Here is a 6101-nt window from a genome sequence, read left to right on the forward strand (position 1 = left end):
AAGAGTTTCAGAGTTTTTTGTTTTGTTTTGTTGACACTGGGGATTGAACGCAGAGGTGCTTAACCACTGAGTCACATCCCCAGCCCTATTTTATATTTTATTTAGAGACAGGGTCTCTCTGAGTTGCTCTGGGACTCAGTAAATTGCTGAAGCTGCCTTTGAACTCACAATCCTCCTGTCTCAGACCCCAAAATGCTGGGATTACAGGTGTGCACCACCATGCCTGGCTACTTCAGTTTTTTTTTTTTTTAACTTGTTTCAGCTTGCTTCTCTGCTTCTCCATGAGAAGGGCATGCCCAGACTATCCCACATTTCCCAGGGAGGGTGAAGATACATGGAGCAGATCTATTCCAGGTAAGATGGCTTAACCAAGTTCAGTCTGGGGCCAGACCCCAGTTGACCCACAGACTTACATAAGCAAGACTAGTCAAGATCAGCCCAGCCCAGCCTTATGAACTGTGATCTCTAACATAGTGGATGGTTGTGTTTTAGGTGATTGTTAAGGTATTTGGTTACCCAGAGCTTCTGGCCAATAGGAACAGAGTCAAGAAGGTGTTTTAAACATATTACCTTGGTTGAAGTAGGTAGAGGCCAAAAGCAGATCAAGAGGGAAAGAATTTTGCAGTTTTGTTATTTACTGATCCCTGGGAGAACCTAGCACACCATGCAGGGACACTTGGGGAAGCACTAGGCAGAGGTGGTGACAGAACGAGGGGAGAAAAGGAGAGTGAGGGCTAATGCCTTTAGGGTGGTTTCTGTGGGGATGAATGGGCAAGGCAGGGTAAGCAGTTGATAAGGCTAGTCTGGCTACTTTGGATAATTCTAGAATTAGCTAATTGGAATCATTTGTGAGGCAGAAAGGCATCATGTCCTGGAGTGATTAGGGCAAGGGTACAATGGCCCAGGTTTTGTGGCCTTGGGTATGAGAGCCTGATAGAGGAGGTGGTTGGGGATATGGATTTAGTTTAGTTTGCTGCTCAAGAAGGGAAACTGGTCAGCCTATAGCCAGGGCCTCAAAACTGGATCAGGAACACATTTAACAAAACTAAACACAGGGTCACAGTCCATGTAGTATTTTGAAATTTATCTTTAGGACATGTTCTAAATAGAAGCCAGAGACAAGGGACTCGGAGGGGGGAAATCAGAAGAAAAAAAAAGATGCATCAATAAACATTAATTATTAGGATTAAAAATCCATTGGGGGGTGGGCTGGGGTTGTGGCTCAGTGGTAGAGTGCTCACCTAGCATGCTTAAGGCACTGAGTTCGATCCTTAGCACCACATACATGTAAAATAAAGATATTGTGTCCACTTAAAAAAACTAAAAATAAACATTAAAAAATCCACTGGGAGTGCTGGAGTTGTGGCTCAGTGGTAGATCACTCACCTAGCATGGACAGGGTGCTGGGTTTGATCCTCAGCACTGCATAAAAATAAAAAAAACAAGGATATGGAAAAAATCCATTGAGGGTATTTCAGCTACTATGGCTGCATAAAAAGCTACCCCAAAACATACTGGCTTAAAATAACATTTATCTTGTTTATAGCTCTGCAACTTGGGTTGAACTCAGTGAGAATAGTTTGTCTCTGCTCCTCTCGGCTTCATATGGGGCAGCCTGAATGCTTGGGGCTAGAATCATCTGAAGACTTGCTCACTGCTGTGTCTGTGAGCTGTCTGGTTGAAGCTATCTGTGGGCTAAGATCTTGCCTGGGCCTTAGGGTAGAATGCATACACATGGACTCTCCAAGTGGCTCTTTGGGCTTCCTCACAATATGGTGGCTGAGTTTATCAAAAGAGAGAGCCAGGCAGAAAGCATATTGCTTTTTATGACCTAGCTTTGGAAATAATGCTGTCTTCTTTCTGCTATATTCTATTCCTTCTGTTAGAAACAAAGTTCTGCCCAGATTCAGGCAAGGGAATAGACTCTGTCACTCAATGAGAGGTGTCAAAATGCTAGTAGAGCATTTGGACTAAAAGTATTGGAAAATACAATCTGTTCCAGAATCTGGAGGAGCCCAGGAGAAATAGTTAGGTGGTGTTTCTGGGGTGTGAGAAGTGAAGAGTGGCACAATGAACTTGGCTATAAAAGAGCCTGAGAGAGGAAGCAAGCACGTTATGCCCTGAATATGGTGGAGACAGAACCGGAAGATGCTGGTAAGCAGCACAGAGCTTTCATGGCCTGCCTGACAACTGCCATCTTTCTTTACAAGCATCTATGCTGGGTGCTGCTCAGGTGATAGTGGTAGGATAGGTCAAGGTTCAACTCCAGTTGCAGGAGTTGGTGGTCCTGGATGCTGCATCAGTCCCAGCTGGGCTGTCTTGGCTCAGTCTTGGCCCTGCAAGAGATCAAATCTGAGAACTGTCATGAACATTGTGGGGGTAGCACACCATCCCTCATCTTTGCATCATGCTAGTGAGGAGCAGGGCCATGAACCAAAGGGTGATGAGGAAAATGCACAGGCAGACTGCCTCACTTCTGAAAATTCAGTTTCCAGATGTACAAAGTGGGCATCGCCTACAGATCAGGGTTACCAGGAAGACTAAGTACAGTGATACAGTGAGATACTTGGTTATCAAATACCAGTTAGTAGGTGCTCCACACAGAGGCTGTGATGCTGTTTGGATGTTTCAAGAGCATTCGCAAAGGAAAAGGAAATAAGTGCCAATTCCTCAACCAGGAATAGATTGATTCCCAGGTGGCAACATCGTCTTGTGATATTAATTCCCAGGGGCATTTACAGGGAAGGGAACAGAGTTTGAAAAGGGAGATGATCTGCTTCTTGATTTGAGCCTGACAGAGCACAAAGCCTCCCACTCACAGCAGAGGACCTGCAGACTGGGTTTCCCAGAGAAACCAGCTTGCTCTTGCTTCAAGGGAGCTGCCTCTGTTTGAAGCTGAGACTGACACACAGCCCTAGTTTCTCTAGATTTGGGCTGTGAAAAGGCCAGGATCCCAGCTCTTTCCTGCCTCCACAGTCTTCCCCTCTTTTTTTGTACTCTTGCCATATTATCACCTCTCAGGAGCTCAGTTCAGGGTAGCCTAGCCCCTCCATGAGGGGCCCATGTGGCTGGGCAGAGCAGAGAAGCTGGTGGGCCAGGGAACTGAGAAAGCAGCACTCAAACATTATGACAGTCTCCTATGCACCCACTCAAGTGTACACTCTTGGCCTTAATTCTGTGAGAAGCTGTGAGCCAAAAATGTGTCTCATCTAGACAAGAAAATGTGTCTAGAATAGCAATTGTCTGCACCCCCCACACACGTACCCCACCAGCCCCATCAAACTTTTGGATTAGATACCAGGCGTGATGAGCAGCAGGTGCTCTACTTCTAGACTTCCCTTCCTTCTCCCCTGCCTTCTGCCCCTCAGGACCAGCTGTAAATTCACTTTGGAAGCCTGCAGAACTTCTCCAAGGATCGCATGAAGAAGTTTGTTCTTTGGTTTTTTGTTTTTTTTTTTTTTTTCTTTTTTCCCCAGCCCTTTCCATTTTGAGAAAGGGGCTCACTAAGTTGATGAGGCTAGCTTCAAACTTGTGAACCTCTTGTCTCAGTCTCCCAAATAGCTGGGATTACAATAGATGAGTGACACTGTGCCTGGCTTTTGTTTTAATAGTCCCCTGGTTCTCCTTACTACCTCTAAAACCTATGTCCAATGCATTTCAACAAACATTTGTCAAGGAGCTACTATGGGTCAACTCAGTGCTTCATGGCCAGGACAGGTAACTAAGAGCTCTCTATCTAGACAGCACAGTGCAACAGAACTTGCTAGGATGATGGGAGTGTTCTGTGTTCCATGCCTATAGCATATAATACAGAAACTACTAGCCACATGTGGCTACATGGCACTTAACATGTGTCTAGGGCAACAGAGGAACTGAAATATCCATTTTATTTAATTTCCATCCATTTTACTTTTAATAAAAAATAGTGACCGCCATGTTGGGCAACATTGGCTGGATGAAGGTAGGCATGTGCACGAAGAGTTCTATTTTACCTTCTGCTCAAAATTCCTGCAGTAGAGGCCTGGGGACCACACAGCAGGGGAGCAGAGCATCAGCGCCCACCTCAGAGAGATTAATTTATACATGGAGATTAGAAAAGCCTTCTGGAGTCAGTGGTCTAGGTAAAGAGTGTTAAAGGGGGAAAAGGACTCCTACAGTGAATCTGAGTGGGAAAGGGACTTCCTGGCAATCACTAGTATGGGACAATAGGATGCTCATGTTGGGAAGTGCAGTTAGGACATGGAGATGCTGGAACATCAGCTGATGTGGAATATGAGGCAAGGCAAGTGGGATGAAGACCCAGGCTCTGCACCAGGAGTGCTCTCTGTCTCTGAAGAGTGGAGTGGTAAAGTTGAGACGAGCTTTAAAACACAGGCAGGCAGTCATATCTAAGACCCAAAAGACAAACTTAGGTTGTGCAGCCTGGGTGGTAAGTGTGGTGGTCCAGACAAGAGGAAATGCAGCCCTGAGTCAGCGTTGAGGTGAGCATTGGGGGCAGGGTGGAGAGGGCAAACATGTCCTTGATGTCATGCCCAGTGCCTCCCGCCCTGTTCTGCACACCTACCTACCACTCAACTAATTTTCAGTCAAAGAGATCAAGACACATGGTAACTGCCCCATAAATGTCCATAGGAAGGATGGATGAAATTGAGCAATTTCTGAGGCTTAGTGATGGGATAGAATTTAGCCATGGGGGATAAAACAGGAGTAGAGATTCACCACCCCCCTCTCAGACTCCAGAGAGCTCTTGGGTGCCTACTAATGGCTACACACACAGCATGGAGGATGTGGAAGGAAATAGCCTAGTCTTGCTTTTGGGGAGCCCACAGTTTTATTGAGGGAGGCCTCCAGGTTCTTCTGATCGAGAGGAGGATGACCATTAATGAGAAATGAGGAATCACAAGGAAAAGCCAACCCACGGGGAAAGCATGTGTGGAACATGCTGGGTTTTAGTGCACCATTGTGGCACAAGGGTAAAGATCCATGGAAGGGGGTTCCAACAGCAAGATGTGATGGTGAAGTCCTGAGTACAATGGAAAATCTGAGATGCCCTTTGCCACCAGAGTGGCAGAGATATTAGGGAATAGAAAACCAAGAGGAAGGGTTTGCTGGGCCAAAACTTTACATCCCTAGCTCTGTTCTCTGGTTGAAAACTGGGATTCAACTAAACCTATTCTTCCTCAAGTCTTGTTCAGAAAAAAACAATGTTTTTATGTGGGATTATGGACTAAATTGGTCCCCGCCATATTCACAGATTGAAGTCCTAACTCCATACCACAGAATGTGACTATCTGGAGAGAGGATCTGCAAAGAGGTAATTAAGTTAAAATCAAATCATCAGGGTGGGACTTAATCCAATATAACTGGCATCTTTATAAGAGGCAATCAGGACCTAGAGACACAGAGACGGAGAACCATGAGAAGACACAAGGAGAAGAAGGGCATCTACCAGCCAAGGAAAGACTCCCCATGAGAAATCTAATCTGCTAACACCTTGATCTGGATTTCAGAACTATAAGAAAATAAATCTCTGATGCTTAAGCCAGCCAGTCTGCAGTACTGTGGCAGCCCTGGCAAACCAATGCACCTGGTTATTGTTGGTGGGGTGACAGCTTTAGCAAGATGACCTCTAGGCTGCTTCCTCCTATACCAAACAGGCAGCCTCTCCCTGTTGAGCAGAACACCCCCATCCACGACCCCACCCCCATCCACCTACTCCCGTCACTGCATGGAGAATAAAAGGATTTTTAGATCCTTTCAGACTGCAAGCTCCCACTTTACTTTTTAAAATATCTCCTATAATAAGGGTGGACAAAATAGTATTTGTCCCTTGGCAAAGTCCCCTTCTCAGATATATTTCCAGATTTTAGTTCACTTGGACTAATTTGCAAGTGGCCTTAATTCCACCTGGACACCCCCAGGCAGCCTGCATGGTTTTTTTTTTCCTTTGAGTAAAATGTAAAAAAAAAAAAAAGGAAGAGAAGAGATGAGAAATTCAACCACATGCACCCTCTTTCTCCGTACCTCAGCCCTGCCACACACATGCACACACACACTTGTGCACATTTACCTGCGCATGTGAAAGGTTCCTGGCCTCCCCA

This window comes from Callospermophilus lateralis, chromosome 1, assembly GCF_048772815.1.
Source record: "Callospermophilus lateralis isolate mCalLat2 chromosome 1, mCalLat2.hap1, whole genome shotgun sequence".
Lineage (NCBI taxonomy): Eukaryota > Metazoa > Chordata > Mammalia > Rodentia > Sciuridae > Callospermophilus > Callospermophilus lateralis.